This window comes from Lissotriton vulgaris, chromosome 6 (assembly GCF_964263255.1).
Source record: "Lissotriton vulgaris chromosome 6, aLisVul1.2, whole genome shotgun sequence".
In the NCBI taxonomy this organism is placed as follows: Eukaryota; Metazoa; Chordata; class Amphibia; order Caudata; family Salamandridae; genus Lissotriton; species Lissotriton vulgaris.
In genome coordinates this window covers 1,480,733,660-1,480,753,508 of record NC_141694.1, presented here as the reverse complement: position 1 = coordinate 1,480,753,508, position 19,849 = coordinate 1,480,733,660, and positions in this window count along the sequence as shown.

The window sequence follows — 19,849 nt, the reverse complement described above, 5'->3', positions numbered from 1 at the left end:
TCACGGAATGTATGTGGTCGATCGGATCTCATGGGGTGGGGGCTTTGATCAACTCGTGGGTCCTTTAATGGGAGAAGCTTCCTACTGTATGGGGGTAATAAACAGCATCCGCAGGGCCAGGTGGCGGCCTGGGAACGAGTAAGACAATCGGGCACAGAGGAAAGGGGGTTTTATCAAAGGACCGGGGATCATGAAAGGAATGGAGGGAGGTGTTGAGCTGGGAACAGGATGGGGTTCCGAGGCAGGGTTGCGCCGAAGAGGGGTTTATGGCCCAAGCACGTGGGAGCGGGGGGGTTGTCAGCGCGCGGGGGATGTCTGCGAGGTCAAGAGAGAGAGAGAGAGAGACGCGCTGGCTGTTGGCGATGGACAGAGAGGCCATGGTATTTAAAATGGCTGCCGCTTACGCGCACGAACTGACTCAAAAAGGGGGACAAGATGGCGCCGATAATGTTGATACTGCAAACCTGATTTTAACAACACTACAAACAAAATATGAAAGTAATGAGTAAACGTACTGTGTGTGTATCATATTACTGTTTAAACTAAAGTGTTTCTAATACAAAAAGCCAAAACGAAAAAACCTGTCCGGTGTATATTTTACCGACATCACCGTTAGAACCTTATATACCCGTGGCGACAATATCAAGTGCAGCCTCTTTCTGTGTCACTTACGTGTCGCTTTTACACAACTTCAGACTCCGTATTTAACTCGCTGTAAACGAAAACCAGTACACACTGTAAGAATCAATGTTAGATGCTATATCAACTCTCCCTAGCTTTACGGCACAAGCAAAATCAGCCTCCATTCGAAGACCTAACCTGATATGCGGTATATCGGCATCTCCATAACCTGCTTGCCGCGAAACTTCCAACGACCTCCATTATGATCGTTCTCCATATAACCAACCAGCGTGGTTCGCTATTGGGTGATATTCCGATCACGTGATCTAACGAGCTGAACAAAATACTGCAATTCTTAAGAAGTGTATCCAAAATAACTCTTCGCCTTGAGAATAAATTACTCTATCACATTAAATGAAACTGGGGCTAACCAATCCAGTATATAGATAGTGAAAGAAATATTTTTTTCTTAAGAGGGAAAAAATCAAAAAAGTGAAAATGATTCACAGGGGGAATTGAACCCTGACTGTCCAAAGTGTAAACCGATGACGGCTCTGGTGTGCTATCTCTATATGAGAGAAGGTGTGCGTGATGTGAGGTGGCATGGTTACACAGTCATTTACTATTAGATGGTGCAAATGTAAACAAACATTTAAAATCCCAACAAGCAAGTTTCCCTTCCAGATCAAGGAAAAAACGAATATTGATTACAAATAACAAGACAATTCCATACGTTCATTGAGTCCATTCGGAGTCTGTGTACCAAGTTTATGGATCCAAAAATTTTCTCGTTGCAGCATGTATTTGGTATTATCTCTTCCTTCAGTCTTTTCCACTGCCTCCAGTATCATGAATTTTAGTTGAGAGATGTTAATGTGCGCCTCCATGAAATGTGTAGCTATTGATGATTTAGTATTTTTCATACGAATGTTTGACTTATGTTCTGTTAATCTTGTCTTTATGCGTCTTTCAGTCTTTCTAATATATAATTTTCCGCATGGACATTTCAACGCGTAAATTACATTATTTGTATCACATGTCGCATTGACCCTCACTTTAATCTCGTGTCCTTTCATGGGGTGGTTTATTTTATTGCCTTTGATGATGCTGTTGCAATTCCCGCAATTTAAACACGGTTTGGTACCCTTGTATATTTTTGTTTCAGGTTGACGATATTTCAAAATTTCTCCCAGGTTTTGAGCTCTAGTGTAAGCAAATAGAGGTATTTGATCAAAAGATTTTTGGAAATCCGGTTCAAGCTTAAGTATGGTCCAATGCTTAGTGAGGATTTTCCTAAAGTTATGGCTCTGTGTGGAATATTTTGATACGGCTACGATCCAAGCTTCTTCACGTTTATGGGTTGGTTTTAGAAGTTCCCTTCTCTCTGCTTCTACGACCCTTTTTTTTTTCATTCTCTATGATTTCCTTTGGGTAACCTTTATTCAAAAATCTTGTTGACATTTCCTCCAATGTTGAATCCACTTTAGTGATATCAGATGTGATCCTTTTGGCTCTTGTCATCTGTGAGTAGGGTAAGTGTTTTTTTAAGCTGGGTTGATGAAAACTCGCAAAATGCAACATGTTATTCCTATCGGTTTCTTTTCTGTACATGCTAGTTTCAAATCCTTTTTCCGTGATTGAAATTCTGACATCCAAAAAAGTTACAGATGTGTCTGAAATATCCCACGTTAATTGTATCCGGCTGTCTATTTCATTGAATTCACATAGAACGGACTGTAAAAGATCTTTGGATGACTTCCAAATGATAAATATATCATCTATATAACGCACAATGAGTTTGGTGTTCTCTTTCCATATTGTCTTAGAGAAAATGTTAGTTTCCTCATAGTCCTGCATAAAGATGTTGGCGTATACCGGCGCCGCCGAATTTCCCATAGCTGTTCCCGTTAGTTGTTGATACCACGAGTCTTTGTATCTAAAATAACTCTGATACAATGTAAATGTCATCAGTTCCATTAGAAATGTCTGTAAGTCATGGCTCAGATCTGTGTTTAGTAGTGCTTTCTCTATTGCTTCCATTCCTAAAGAGTGTGGTATCGAGGTGTATAAGGAACGTACATCAGCTGTACACATGATGAGAGTTTCTTCCGGTTCTATGATCATGGTTTCCAGATTTAGTAAGAATTACGTAGTGTCTTTCACATATGTCCTCATTTTTCTTACCGTGGGTTGTAAATGTCTGTCTAGAAGTTGACCAATAGGCTCGTGGATACTTCCTCGTGTCGAAACAATTGGACGTAAAGGTGGGTCCATTAAGTTCTTGTGTATTTTTGGTATCATATAAAATACCGGACTTTTGGGATTTGGTTTGGTGAGAAAGTTTTTTGTCTTAAGGTTGATGGTTCCCATTTCATAAGCTCTTTCAATGATGGTTCCTAAGGTTTTTGAATATTCCATTGTGGGATTTCCACTTAGCTCCATATATGTGTTTCCGTTCCATTGATACTTCCGCTATATCTTTTGTTAAATCTTCCAGTATTCCTGATAACTCCTCTATTATTAGTAAAATGAGGTCCAAAGAACATTTGTTAAGTATAGCAAACCACTTATCCTGGAATGATTTCGAATTTTTGCAAAGAGAAGGTTTGAGGGAAATTCTTAGGCCTCTAGGTATGCGCAGAGCTCGGTGATATTTTATAAGAGTGCTCGCGTGTAGCTTCTGGTTTATTTGTCTCTTGGTTAGGTAAATCAGTTGTCTTATATTCTGTTCCTTGGTCCGGCTTGAGTATTCTTGCGATAATTCTTCCCTAATTAAGGCGTTCAAAACAGCAGGAACCTACACGCACAGATCAAAGGTCTCAATCAGAAGGAAGATCACAAGACACCACTCAAACAGAACAGCCCACTACGAGTATTCCAGTAACAGTCAATCCTTTTTTAGAACAAGGCCAAGCCCAAAAAGGAGACCCCGGAGAGGAAAGAACAAAGGAAAAAGACAAAGACAAAGAGAAGGAACACCCCAACACGAGGAGCACCACGATACCGAAGAAAGACAAGGACAAGAAAAAGACTCAAAATTAAACCAACTGGTCATAAACATCAGTGACTATAAACCCAGTACATATGAACTCAATTTGTTACAAAGAGGAACATCTTTTGTACCCACAACCAACACGGATGCGTTGGAATTAGAGGTGAGTTTTTTCAAACTCATGCGAAAAATAAGCCTCCGTCATTTCTTTGATAATATACTTCCTCAACAAGACAAAGAATCTGAAGATCAACTATGTGGGCTGCGAGCCACAAGTACTTTTCAAGCTCCCATGAGCCATAAAATGTTGGATATTTTTGAAAAAATGGTGAAACAAGATCTATTCCATTTAAAATTCAATACTTGTATCAAGAAAAATATCACCCAGAAGGATTTGGATTGCTTAAGAAAATTGGCTTCTAATTCAGAATTAAGGTTTACAAAAGCAGACAAGGGTGGTGCCTTAGTAATCATGAATAACTCCATCTACGAGATGAAAGTTTTGGATCATATCTCAGACGGAAACACATATATGGAGCTAAGTGGAAATCCCACAATGGAATATTCAAAAACCTTAGGAACCATCATTGAAAGAGCTTATGAAATGGGAACCATCTACCTTAAGACAAAAAACTTTCTCACCAAACCAAATCCCAAAAGTCCGGTATTTTATATGATACTAAAAATACACAAGAACTTAATGGACCCACCTTTACGTCCAATTGTTTCGACACGAGGAAGTATCCACGAGCCTATTGGCCAACTTCTAGACAGACATTTACAACCCATTGTAAGAAAAATGAGGACATATGTGAAAGACACTACGGAATTCTTACTAAAACTGGAAACCATGATCATAGAACCGGAAGAAACTCTCATCATGTGTACAGCTGATGTACGTTCCTTATACATCTCGATACCACACTCTTTAGGAATGGAAGCAATAGAGAAAGCACTACTAAACACAGATCTGAGCCATGACTTACAGACATTTCTAATGGAGCTGATGACATTTACATTGTATCAGAATTATTTTAGATACAAAGACTTGTGGTATCAACAACTAACGGGAACAGCAATGGGAAATTCGGCGGCGCCGGTATACGCCAACATCTTTATGCAGGACTATGAGGAAACTAACATTTTCTCTAAGACAGTATGGAAAGGAAGGAGCTACGACACCAACCAAGATGGCCGCATAGTCTCCCGGCTCCGCTGACCTCCGTCCTACGCTCTATTATCCTGTTGCTTATCCTGCTTACCTGCACCGGATCCGTGTGTGTGATCCGACCCGCATTCCAGGGGTGCAATCCCGGAGTTTCTCTGTCGTTGTGGAACGGAGCTACGTCGAGTGTCGCATTGAGGCCTAATGCAGCAGGGAAGCCGGGGTCTCGAGTGCTGGCTCTGCCGGGTCCGAGTTAAATAACAACGGACTGCTGAATGTGGTTGGGTCCAGTCTCTGGAGCATTCGGACTTTTTTGATTGTTTCGCTACCATCAGCTGCCTGGTGCCCTACAGTAGGTGAGGTGACGAGTGACGAGTGCTGTGTGGGGGGTCCCTGACCGGGGGCTCGGCATTCACATCGCCGATTCCCCCGGGTCGGTGCCTCGCTGCGTACTACTGCTCGCTAACTGTCAGTCCCTCATGGCTTACTCCTGCTCTGCCTAATTTTGCCCCGGAGAAGGCGCCTCTCCGTGGGGACCACCATGTTGGAGGATGAAAGGCATCTAGCGGAGCAGGCTCGAACTGGCCCGTCTCTGCGAACGGTGCTGGAGGCACTCATGGCACTTAAGGGGACTATTGAAGTCCAGACTTGCAGTTTGTTGTCTGCGACGGATGGACTCACAAGCCTGAGACCGGATCCTGACTCGACACCCGCGACCCGGCAGCCAGCCCGCTTTTCAATAGATGTTTCGGAGACGTATCTTGACCCGGCGCTGGAAGCAGAGTTTGCCCCTATTGTATTGGATCTACCTGAATGTACTGTGCCTGGTCACCCAATGGAACCGTTGGAACCCCTGATTGTGTATCCCTCGGAATATTTACATGTCGTCCCCACTTTGGAACTTTCCACTTTCTATCTTTTGCTGTTTTGGACCGTGTCGACTCCCCTCCCCTGTCGGTCCTTCAAGATGGCGGATGGGGTAAAGCTTGGCTTCGAAGGCAGGGAGGGGCAACATTGGTACCAGCCATCTGCATCGGGACCTGCCGTTCTTTACTCATCTGTGTACTCCTGTTTTGTAGACTTTTGCAGTATTTTGTGGAAAGGGCTTTCTTTAATTGACGACTTCAGTGAATTTGATCGACGGGGCCAGGGTTGAGATTTTTATCTGGGTCTCTCATTGTGGCACTATGTTTAACGGGATTGTTTTTATTGACCTAACGGAGTCCGGGGCGGGGCTGGCTATGACGGGGGAAGGAGTCCGGGAGTCCGTAGAAATATGCCCTCCTCCGCTTTCCCTCATCGAGTGGGGTTCTTTGCCTTTTCTTCTCTTTCCCTTTCTTCTATATTTCGGGTTCTGGTTACTGGGCGACAGGCACGCTGCGAGGGGGGTGGCCGTAGTCATCAGCAGGGGTGCAGGGTGGGGGGTGCATGGGATGGGTGTTTGGTTATTATTTTTGTTCTATGGCCTCTGTTTCCTTCTCTTCCCTTGTCTTTTCTTCTTTTTCCTTTTCCGGGTTAGTGTAGTGGGTTCGGCTTTCTTACATCCTTGTTTCTACATCTGTACCTTGCCCCCCTTTTTGAGGTTTTGGTTGTATGGGCGGACGATAATGATGGCGTAGACGAACAATAATGTGCTAGCTTATCCTGAGGCCGTATGTCTTAACGCCGTTGACTTACATTATAGCGAGATTATTTTGGACACGTTGTTCTTTTGCTCAGCCCCCTTTGCGATCCGAGACACTGTACGATACCTGATCCTTTCTACTTATTATTGTAAAATGAAAACCTCCTATCCTGTTTTCGAATTGAACTGCTTTTGCAACTGATGCGCTTTGTGAATGGGGTTCCTATGCTCCCCAGGGAGGCGGGTTCGAAGTTGGATTATAATACCGTACTGAAACGCTAGCGGCCAGCCCTGGGGGTTGTAGGCCCTTGTCTGTATTTGATTGCAAATGTTAAATAAAGGTTTTCACAAAAAAAAAAAAAGACAGTATGGAAAGAGAACACCAAACTCATTGTGCGTTATATAGATGATATATTTATCATTTGGAAGTCATCAAAAGATCTTTTACAGTCCGTTCTATGTGAATTCAATGAAATAGACAGCCGGATACAATTAACGTGGGATATTTCAGACACATCTGTAACTTTTTTGGATGTCAGAATTTCAATCACGGAAAAAGGATTTGAAACTAGCATGTACAGAAAAGAAACCGATAGGAATAACATGTTGCATTTTGCGAGTTTTCATCAACCCAGCTTAAAAAAACACCAAAAGGATCACATCTGATATCACTAAAGTGGATTCAACATTGGAAGAAATGTCAACAAGATTTTTGAATAGAGGTTACCCAAAGGAAATCATAGAGAATGCAAAAAAAAGGGTCAAAGCAGCAGAGAGAAGGGAACTTCTAAAACCAACCCCTAAACGTGAAGAAGCTCGGATCGTAGCCGTATCAAAATATTCCACACAGAGCCATAACTTTAGGAAAATCATCACTAAGCATTGGACCATACTTAAGCTTGAACCGGATTTCCAAAAATCTTTTGATCAAATACCTCTATTTGCTTACACTAGAGCTCAAAACCTGGGAGAAATTTTGAAATATCGTCAACCTGAAACAAAAATATACAAGGGTACCAAACCGTGTTTAAATTGCGGGAATTGCAGCAGCATCATCAAAGGCAATAAAATAAACCAACCCATGAAAGGACACAAGATTAAAGTGAGGGTCAATGCGACATGTGATACAAATAATGTAATTTACGCGTTGAAATGTCCATGCGGAAAATTATATATTGGAAAGACTGAAAGAAGCATAAAGACAAGATTAACAGAACATAAGTCAAACATTCGTATGAAAAATACTAAATCATCAATAGCTACACATTTCATGGAGGCGCAGCATAACATCTCTCAACTAAAATTCATGATACTGGAGGTAGTGGAAAAGACTGAAGGAAGAGAAAATACCAAATACATGCTGCAACGAGAACATTTTTAGATCCATAAACTTGGTACAGAGTCCGAATGGACTCAATGAACGTATGGAATTGTCTTGTCTGTAATCAATATTCGTTTTTTTCTTGATCTGGAAGGGGAACTTGCTTGTTGGGATTTTACATGTTTGTTTACATTTGTACCATCTAATAGTTGTGTAAAAGCGACACGTAAGTGACACGGTGATGTCGGTAAAATATACACAGGACAGGTTTTTTCGTTTTGGCTTTTTGGATTAGAAACACTTTAGTTTAAACAGTAATATGATACACACACAGTACGTTTACTCATTACTTTCATATTTTGTTTGTAGTGTTGATTCCCAGATGAAGAGCGTTATGAGCACGCACGAAATGCATTGGATTTGAAAATAACGTTGTCGCTGGTATAAATATGGCAGAAAACACATAATGATCAAAATGTTTAATACACTGAAAAGAGAAATGAAAGAAGAATAAAACAATATACATAACAAAAGGAACATATGTTTGGAATCCTTTTTTCACACAGATGAAACAAGGTGTGCCCAAAGGGATGTCTTGAGTGTCCCATTAAAGACACGTGTTGCGAATTATAATTAGGCGTCCAGGGACGTGGTCGCCACCTACGGAGCACCTACAACAGATACAAATCTTTGTACAATATTTTCAGCTGTGCATTAACCCCTATCTGAAACCTTTAGTATTGTTTGCCATCTGATTATGCGATATATGGGTGCTTAACTTGTTATGTTTGAATCCGTAGGGTCTGCACTCCCCTCCAGGGACGGCCGGGTGGAAACTCCCTAACATACTGCTTTGCTGCAATGACTAGGCCTTTGATGTGTGTTTTCTGTCAGTGCATAATGTATAGCATAGCAGGGCAACCCTTGGTGGAACTGATACTCCCCCCCCCCTTTTAGCTTTGCCCAGGCACTCAGTGACTGTTACACAGTTAGATGGTTAGATGCTACTGCTCTGTTAATGTTTTTCCTTGTTTAGATATCGTTCCTCCTTTATTCTTATCTTTTTCAGGTCCTGCTCTGCTCCCTACACATACTTGGCCCTGTCGCATGGGTTTGGCCCGCACATGTGCATTGCAGCCCTCCATATGTGAGTGTAGAGGGTGCCAAGCACCACCACTGTTCCATCCCTATGACGCACACTAATATAATCACCTGGAATAAGTGGTGTATGCATACACTCTTGCGCTGCTATGCCATGCACAACTATCTCAGACACAGATCTGCTCACATAGCATTTCCACAAGAGACACACTTGGTATCTGCTGAAGCTGATCAACTTTGTCGCCTTTCGCAAGGCCAGGTGTTTATCACTGACTACTTCTCGCACACCAGGGGGTTGCTGGTGTGGGTGAAACCCGGGACCCTATTCACAGCGGAAGAGGTAGTGATGGATGCAACGGGCCGATATGTGCTCATTCAGGGCTTACTAGACAGAAGGCAGGTCTTGCTGGGTGCAATTTATGCCCCGAACACGGATCGGGCTGGCTACTTACACGTGCTATCCGGTGTCCTGTCTCGCTGGAGTGGGATATCCTGGCTCATTGGTGGCAACTTCCGCGCTGTTCTTGAAACCACTTTAGATTGCTCCTTCCCACCTCTCTCATGCCCTGCGGCTATACCTAGTGCACATGCACTACCCGACATTGGTCCCTAGTAGACCACTGGTGAAATCTCAATCCAACCCTGAGGGTCTAATAATTTCATTCCACACCGCACAACCTACACGTACGACTTGATCGCATAGTAGGGTCAACAGCTCTGCTCCCCACAATACGCCATATTGATTTCTTAGGTCGCACGCACGCACTGTGATCACAACACTCAGCTATTAACACTCGCTTGGGAGAAGGAGGTTTTTGTCATCCCCATGTGGCGTCTCCAGCCAGCTGCACTTGAGGACCCGTCATTTCAGGAGACCCTGGTATTGCTGCAACAGAATATTTTGGTATGACGTCCAGCAGGTTTATTGAGTGGGATGCCTTCAAGGTGGCCATGCGGGGGTACAGCTTGGGCATTATATGGAACATCAGTAAAAAACTAGATGACACTGTTGCCACAATTGAGCGCAAGCTGATGAATCTTGAGACCTGCTCCATGAGAGGGCCAGACTCTGTTTGCCTGCTGGAGAAAGCTCGTAGCGAGCATACCGCTCTCCTGGAGCGCCTGCGCTGCCTTAATTATTCTGTGTACGCAGCGCGTACGCATGTGGCATCGGACCGGACAGGGCGGCTGCTGGTTGGCTGATACGTCAGGAGCACCCCCCAACCCCTTACTCTTCTTACGTGCCTTGGACAGTCAGCTCCTGCGCACGCAACACAAAATACATGCCAAATTGATGCGCCACTATTCCTCATTATATAAGTCGACAATCACATTCCGTCCGGAGCTCTTTACTGACTTCATCTCCCATATAGGTCAACCGGCTCTCTCTACCAATCAGTGAACAGATCTTGAGGAGCCTATTTCGTGTTCTGAGATACCCAAAGCCATTATATCCTTGGCATTTGAAAAAGCCACAGGGCTGGATGGCCTACCTACTGAATATTACAAAGCATATGCCTTGACCCTGGTTCCGCGTCTTCATGTTCTTTTCACAGAAGAACTCTTGACCTCTGCTCTTCCAGCCTCCCTGAGAGAAGCACCTCTCATATCCCTTCCTAAGCCAGACAGGATCCCACTGCCCTGGATTCTTACTGTACTTTGGCCTTACTAAACACGGAATACAAAATCCTGGCCCATATTCTTGCAGATAGGTTGGCGCCACTGGTTTCATCATTGATGCACTCTGACCAAAACTGATTTGTTCCAGCCGAAAAAACCTCCCTTAACTTGCAGAATTTTTTCCTCATAACCCTCAGGCCCACATCTGGTTGTCTGGGAGTTGATCTGGAGAAGGCATTCGATTCACTGGAATGGGAATTTCTCTTGACCATGCTGTCCCGTTATGGGCTTGGGCCTAGGTTTATTTGCCTGGTGTGCTTGCTCTACCGTGCACCAATGGTCAGAGTGAAGGAGGGTTCTTATGTATCTAATCCCATTCGGGCGTGCCAAGGTACCCACCTGAGATGCCTGCTGTCTCCTCTACTCTTTTCCCTGGCCATAGAGCCCTTAGCGGCCACCATTCGAGCGCGATGGATTGATAGGACTATATCCCTGGGAGATGATACCCATGTCATATCCCTTCACGCGGTTGACCTTCTCCTTTACCTCCACGATCTTGTGTCTCTCCCTTCTGACCTGGCATGGATTTTGTCCAACTTTGCAGCCATCTCTGGCCTGAGGGTGAACTGGGTAAAGTCTTGTGTGTTTCCATTCGCGCCTATCTGCCATGAACCCGCCCTAATGTTCTGCGGTGTTCCCTTTGTGTGGCAGCCTGACACCTTTCGCTACCTCGCGATCAGAGTTTATCACAAACATGCTGATCTTTCAGACTGGAACCTTGGCAGGTCCACAGCGGCTATTCGGTCTCTAATGTCATTCTGGCGCACTCTTCCCTTATCCGTCATGGGTCGGGTAGCACTATATGGGTCGGGTAGCACTATTGAAAATGGTGGTCCTCCCCCGGTTGTTATATTTATTTAACTAACCTGCTGCATTACATCGCCCTCCCCCCTTTTTTCAGGCATTGGGATGTAAAGGAGAGACTTCATTTTAAATGGGTCACGCTGCTGTGTAGGGCTTTTTAAATTATATATGCCCACAGATCAAGGTGGACTAACTATCCTCAATATGGAGCACTACTATCTTGCCTCTCAGCTACAATGGATGGCTAGGTGGCTGGCGAGTTTGTACCTGACTGACATAGCCACTCACTTCCCTCCCTGGCCTCTTCAGCAGCTGCATAGACGGTTTCATCCTTGCGCCCATAGTTGTCTGCCAGACTCCATAAAGCTTAAAGTTGCAGTCCGTTCATATCATAGAAGCTTGTATCTCAGAAGACTGACCACTCCTTACTCCCCAGCAATACTTTTGTTGGGTACCCCTGGTGGGCCAGTTACCACATCATCTACCGCGCTATCTGCGTGGTGGGCAGCTGAGCTTCACATGCTAGGCCAGTGGTACTCAAAGTACAGCCAGCTTGCTGCTCTTGTGGTGAGGCAGACCTTTCTTTGCGCCCCCCTAACATTCCTCTGGGAAAGAGAAGTAGAGAAATAAAAGCTGCCAGAGTTTTTGCTTTTTTCTGTAATTGTTACTAAGGAAGCAACTTTGTTTTCTGGTTGTGGGTGTTTTTTTCTATAGACCCAATTCAAATGGGAGACTCCAGAGTTTTTTTTTTTTTAAAAAGGCTTTATATTAGGTGTCTCCCACCTAAAATTGCCTCAGTTTCAACATAAGCCAATTTGGAAAACAGATTCCCCCATTTTCTTTCAAAATGTCCCATTTATCAATTTTGAAGGTATTATTTTTTCACTGTCCCGTTAATCTCCCAGCTGTCCCTGAGGATGGCCCAGCATCGATGTGGCCCTCAAGGCCATCCCAGACTGTAGTTTGTGGCTCCTGAGTACCTATGTGCTAGGCGATCTCTACAAGGATAGAGTCCTGTTGCCCTTTTATGTGCTGGTAGATGAGGATGGGCTACAACCCGGACAGTTTTTGTTAAACGCAGCGGAAATATGCGCCCTGTTTAGTAGTTGTGGGGACATGTCAAACGAACACCAGACTCAACTCACGCTCTAATATTTACATGTGATGGGAACGGGTAGACACCTCACCAGGCAGTTTACGGCTTTGCTGCGGCAACACGCGATGCCGCTACTTCTCCCTCGGAGGCAGCAATGGGAGGCAGACCTATCCCGTCCTTGTTCAGATAGGGAATGGACTGCAATATTAGAAAGCCCCATCAGTGTTCCCCGAAATGCACGGTTCCACCTAATCCAATGCGTGGTAACAACTTTCGTTGTTACAACCGTGTTGTAATAGTAGGTCGTGGTAACGCGCGCGTTCTAACGACATACATCTGCCTGAAAGTGACTGAGTGAAATCTTATAGATTTCACTCAGCCACTTTTGCGAGGCGCACCTGCCCCAGAATGCCCACCCTGCGCCAGAACGCCCACAAGTGTCGCAGGGCTTTACAACTTGACGCACCTGCCTAGATGCGTCACGTTGTAAATGGGTCGTAGGGATGCGCCACGTTTACGCCGCAGTTGCGTGAAGCAAACGTGGCGCATTACCAACATAAATCTGCCCCTCCGAGCATATCTAATCCTGTATAAGATTAGCCAATATTTTCATCGCACTGATACAGCCTGCCCTAGATGTCATGATGTGAATGCAGACCTGCTGCACATGTTGTGGTCCTGCTCCAGACTTCAATCATACTGACGAGCCGTTACGATCTCCTTGGCCACCTGCAGGAAGTGAGTTATAGTGTGTACTTGGGAGGAATACATGTTACATTTGTTCTCTAGAAATAAGCAACAGGGGGTGACTACACATTTCCTAGATCTGGTGTCGCTAGTGGCTGAGCGCCTGATCACGAGATGGTAAAGCCTCCTGACCCTCCTGCTCGACTAGCCTGGTGACATTCATTGCTAGTATGGAAAAGCATTGCTCTGTGCAGGGAAAATATATCAGCCATTACAGGTAAGGGGTAAACCCAATACGAGTTTGTGGGCCTGGGTACAGTTCGGTTTGGAAAAAGAATGGTCCTCAAACCAATCAATCATTAGAGTAAAATCAATTACAATTTCTTTGTTTCAGAGCTTAATTGAATACCACGCTCCTGGAGAGAGACAATACTTCTACATTAGAGTTATAACTTACATTTAGATGAGACGTTTGATTTACTTAGTGGTAATCCCTACGTTGGTAGGAAAAAAAATGTATATCGAGCTGTTGAAGGATTGGTCCAGGAATCTGGGCTGACAGATATAGGACATATTATGGCAGGGGGACTTCCAGGATGCAATTTTTTTTCTGCCCCCCACCAGAAACATTTTAGGCTCGACTACTTCTTTGCTGCTACAGCTCTTATTAACATCTCCACAAATCTTACGTATAGGGTTCTACCCAAGGTTATTACTGACCATAATCCTATTGTGTTTAGTTTTGATTTGCATTTTACATCAACCATTAGGTCATGGTCTTTTGATCGTAAACTTTTGTATGATGCATCTTATATTCAACACATGACTAAATGGATCCCCCAATTTTTTGAGAACAATAGAGGATCCGCTGCTATGGAAATAATATGGGATTCGTTTAAGTGTGGGGTTCGGGCGACATTTTGAGTTACTCCCTTAGAAAACAGAAGGAGATTAGAAAGAAGGTGGAAGCTGAGATGCTTAAATTGAGAGATCTTGAAATACAACTTATGCGGGCATGTAATGCAGGGATCGATACTGAAAACATTGTAAAAGGTCTGTTGCTGTATAAGGTCAGGATTCAGCAGAGCTTCGCCTCAAAATTTGCACAGCAACTTTCTGCATTTCGTATGGAAGTTTATGAAGTGGGTGAAAACTCTTGGAAACATCTGGCTGAAAGGCTGCGGGAGAAGGTGGTCTTCGCCTCTATAATTAAAATAAATGATACTACAGGGAAAACGGTCAATGATACTCCAAAGATATTGGAGGTGTTTCGCGGATTCGACTCTAGGCTCTATACAGAGGATAATGGTTTAGTTTGTGGGGATAGAATATCAACATTTTTGGAACTAACTCTTAATGGTACTTTGACAGAGGAGGAAAGGGAGCAACTAGACCTACCTATTTCTTGGGAAGAAATAGAGTCCTCCCTTTTATCTTTAGTGCAGGGGAAGGCAGTTGGACCAGACACTATCCCTCTTGAATTTTTCAGGGTTTTTCGAGGTATTTTAAAGACAGAGTTAGTCTCTATATTTATAGCAGCACAGCAGGGCACCCCTCCTCCGTCGTGGCAAGAATCAATAATCACGTTTTTTGTTAAAAAGGATAAATCTCCTCTTCTTCCATCTTCTTTCCGTCCTATTTCATTAATAAATGCAGACAGCAACATTTTTTCTTCTCGTCTTTCTACTGTCATAACCTCATTAGTTTCTAGGTTTCAACACGGTTTTATCCCCGCACGAGATACGACTGATCATATCCGGCGACTCATTACTTCCTCGACTGGGCCCAGGCAACCAGATCAAATATTGGAATAATTTTGCTAGACGCTGAAAAAGCTTTCGATAGGGTTGCCTGGGCTTACTTATGGGATATGTTGGACAGGAAGGGATTTAGTAAGAGTTTCATAACTGCACTTAAGCCTATGTATATTACTCCTAAAGCACGTGTCTGTATAAATTCACAGTTATCCTCTTTTTTTTCAATCACTAGGGCTACTAGACAGGGGTGTCCTTGCTCACCTTTACTTTTTGCACTTTTACATTGACCCTGTACTTAATTACTTTAATATGGAAGAAAGAATAAAACCAGTCTGCTTGGCCAGTGTAAATTATCAGGCATTAGCATACGCTGATAACATTGTTGTTGTCACAACCGATGTTGAGAGTGCGGTGCCAGTAATCAATGCTTTAGCATCAGAGTTTGGGGCATTCTCTGGGTATAGATTAAATTTGGCGAAAACCCACATTTTATGTGCAGGACATAACATGCTGACTAATTTCCGGACTGTATCAGAGGTGACGTACCTCGGGGTCAAAATTTCGCTACCTATATCTGGAATCCCGGACTCAAATATGAAACCGGTCCTGGTTAAGATTAACTCCACTTTGCAACGTTTAGATCACCTACACTTATCTTTACATGGTAGGGTCAACGTTCTGAAAAGGCTGATTCTACCTAAGGTTCTATACCTCTTTCGCTCAATTCCCCTGGAATTTTCCCCTACTTGTATTAGAAACTTAGAAAGCGCAACATCTAGATTTTTATGGGGATATAGGGGACATCGAAAGGCTCTTAAAAAAATTATCCTTAGTAAAGAGCGTGGAGGATGGAATGTTCCGTATTTTTTGTTTTATTATTTTGCAGCAACTTTACAATTTATCAGTCCATTAATAATGGGAGAGCGAGTTCAAATACCAACCTGTAGCTCTCCTTCTATTTATGAGATGGTTTTAGGGGAAGGAGCAAAAACCCATTTTCTTAAGATGACAGAGCCCAGCTATTATAAGAAAACCAAATTCAAGACGCTAAAAGCAGCATTTGAGGTATGGTATAAAATCCGAAAATGTCTGGGATTAACCAAGCTGAATGCCTATACACCTTTTGCAGCCCCTGGTTTATTACCAACTGCAATTGTGTGTGACTTAGTGGCGATTAGGTGGAATTCAAAGGGTGTTTGCTACTTGGGCGACCTTTTTACCGGATACCAGCTGGCCTCTTTTCAGGAATTACAGAATAAGTACTCTTTAAGTAGAAATGATTTTTTTAAGTTTCTTCAGATTCGTAGTTTTTTTCAAAATTTCTCATCTCCCTCAGGCATTAATATGAATAAGGTCCCCCTTATGGATATCTTGCAAAAAAAACTCAAATAGGGACTTTCTATCTTTGTCTGCTCCAGGAATTAGGGGATGATTTAGCTGTATGTCAAGGGAGGTGGGTAAGCAAATTGGAGGTAACTGATATTAATGTTTTAGAGTCAGTTAAACTTGCCTCCGAATGCCTTATGACTGGGATGATGAAATCTCAACATTTTATCTGTATACATGATCTTTACTATACTCCGAGTAAAGTTGTTAAATGGAGTACTACAACAGGGACAAAATGCAATCGCTGTGGTCTGTATGCTGCAGATGTTATACATATGTTTTTTGGTTGCTCTAAGCTCGGAGAATTCTTTAAACAAATCGAGAATTTTCTGGCTGCTGTGTTAAAATTTGATGTTAAAATAACCGCAGAGATGGTATTAATTGGTTTAGACTCAGGTAATTTAAGACCTAAACCTTTAACGTGTTTTCTTTTTATCTGTATGGCGGAAGCCAGAGCATCTATTACTAGGGAATGGATCAACACGGACTCTCCTTCCTTTTTCAGCTGGAGTGAAAGATTATTATATATGTATAATATGGAAATTGCTATGTATAGATTAAAGGGGGCCAAAAAAAGGGCTCTGGGTGGAAAAAATTGGGAGCCTATAACTGAATGGATCTAGATATTGTTTGATGATTCCTATAGCAGAAATGACATACGTTATGTTCCTTCTTACTTAATAATTTTTTCTGTTCTTTTCTTTCTTTTGTGTATAATACATGATTGACCACTACTGTATTTCCTTGCATAAAACAATAAAATGTACGCAAAAAAAGAGTTATATATAATATATAATGAAGGATGTGCAGCAAATGTATTTGTATGAAACAAAATACATTTATTCCAATTGATAAAGCTTCTCAAATTTTATGCAAAAAACATTTGAAGAGGTTGCTCCAAGGGGAACGTGCAAAGGTTAAAAAAGTGCTCAAAAAGGTATGTGGGTGGTAAAATAATCCCAAAGTGGGAATTAAATGAAATAGAAAAGTTCAATGTGGGATTGATTCAACATATCAATCTAAGTGGCCTGGCCCCAAGTATCGTAGCTCCTTACACTCATGCACGACCATAGTTTGGGCGTGTAGTGGCATATGTTTACATGGAATTGCCTCAATACTTGCGGTGATACGGCCTATACGGCGGTTGCTGCCCCCATGGAATGTTTTAAGGGATTCCGCAGTGGTTAACATGGGCACTCCTGGGCACCTCATGTGAATACAGGCATTGATTACTCGCACATAGCTCCCGTTTTTTATCGTTAACTTTCTTGGCAGTAAAAACCGTTACATCACGGTCCTACACTGGGGGCACCTCATCATCATGTCACTAGTAAGGCTTCCTATTTCTAGTCACCAGGAACCTTAAATACAGGCATTGATTACTCACACACAGCTCCCTTTTTAACATTCTTGGCAGTAGGAACCAGGACACCAGGGTCCTAGATTGGGGGTAGATATTATTAGTTTCTGCCCCAGGCTTATACATAGGTGACTCTTCTTTTTAGCAGAACCTGTGCTAATTGGTTGCCAACCGGACTGACCCTGGTAGGGCATCCACTGTGGAAATAATGTACGTGGCAGTGAAACGGTTGTTCCTGTCGCAGTGAAATTTCACCACCGCAATGATCTCGTGCGGGTAAGCAGCTCTGTCACATTAAATGCACAGTTACTCTTTGATCGGATGTGTCAGTTTATATGTGGTACTGATAGCCACCCCCTTTTCTCCACCAGATGAGGTTCTTAAACCACGCGTTAGTTGTCTCTTAATTTCCCACATCCCTGTGCTGAGAAAGACTCGCAGGCCAAGGCTCAACCTTCCTATGTGCCACAAGCCGAGTCGAAAAGTTGTCTAATATATACCCATGTACCTGGACCCAACCAAGCCTTACCTATTATGTGCCTCACAGGATAACAATCTGTGATTGTAAAAATTTATGTAAATAGACCATGTAAAATACTTCGGGTCAGGCTGCTAAGATTGATATGTTGAATCAATCCCACATTGAACTTTTCTATTTCTTTTCATTCCCACTTTGGGATTATCTTCCCACCCACATACCTTTGAGCACTTTTTTCTCTTTTGCACGTACCTCTTGGAGCAACCTCTTCAAATGTTTTTTGCATAAAATTTGAGAAGCTTTATCAATTAGAATGCAGAAGTGTTGCCTCTCTCCAGGAGCGTAGTGTTCAATTAAGCTCTGAAACAAAGAAATTTTAAAATTACTCTAAGGATTGATTGGTTTGAGGACCATTGTTTTTCCATAGCCGCACCGGAACAGTGACTGGGCCCCTGCCACTACTGGGGCGCGATAAGAACTGCAAGCTGCCCCGAGGGAACTGACGCGGGGCATATTTACTATCGGTTCCCCCTCGGCTTTCGTGTGGGCTGATATGCGGCCGGGGCTGGGCTGGGACTGGTGGATCTGGAGATGGGACGCCTGTGACGCGGGAGCCGGGGGCCTCTTTGGGCTGCCCAGACCTTTACCCCCTTATGGTATTAGCGCTCCCGGGGGTGGCCTTCTATAATCAGACCCTTCCTGGCGGATGTGGAGAAGTTGGTGGCCAGTTTCACCCGGGAAGTGCTGAGTGGCGCACTGAACTGATTTCCCTAGCTCACAGGCCCGCTGACGTGGGAGCGGTGGTGTACAACGCTGCGGATCTCCTGAAGTCCCCTGCCGCCAACGCTCTCCCCTGAAATCCGCTGACTTGGGCGCTGGAGCGGGGGTCCCTGAGGCACTCACAATACAACTGACCCCCCATCCTTGGCCCGCGGTGATTCCAGCTACGGCCACGGACGGGAGCTACCCCCTGATGCAGTGCTCTTTAACTATCCTGCGGCAACTTGTCATCCCTGTGGACTGGCACTTTGAGTGAAAGAGTGATCGGTGACAATTGCCACGTGGAGTCTCTGGGCTTGGATACCCAACTGCGATGGGAGCTGCTGCCTCCTTGAGTACATTCGTGGATGAGAGGTGAGGCGGGGAGGAGAGGCGCGGCAGTCGCCACCTGCACTGAATCGCGCGCTGAGACAGGCGGCTTCACCCGCAAGGGCGATTAGTTGAGGAGAGTAACTGTTGTTGTGCTAAGCCTCCCGCTTTGGACTCCTATGCTGTCAGCCTGCCTTCCACTTGGGATCACCGATAGCCACTAACTACAGGTGGAGAAGACGCGAGCTGTTCCTCACTGGTGCCCCCCCTGGACGTGATGGGTCGTCCTGGTGTGTAGCATCTCCGCGACTTGAGGAGGCAGACATCCTGCGTCCCCCTGCAGCTACGGTTTATTGCCCCAGGGGCGTGCTGCACCCTGCTTGACACCTCGGGGGAGCCTCCTGAATGCGCTGATACCTCGAAAATACTGTGATTCCCATGTCTTGGGGATCTAGGACGAGAGCTGGTGCTAGCGACATGCAGGTGAAGGGGAAGATGGTGAAATCGTCTGAGATGGATCAAACCACTTCCAAACTGGACGCAATTCTAGCAGCGATGGAGCAACTGCAGGAGTCGATGCAACTGACCCGCACCTCTTTAGAAACTAAAATTGACAGTGTGGCCATTGACCTAACGCACCTTCGAGCTGACCATACAAAACTCTCTGAACGCAAGACCAGTCTAGAAA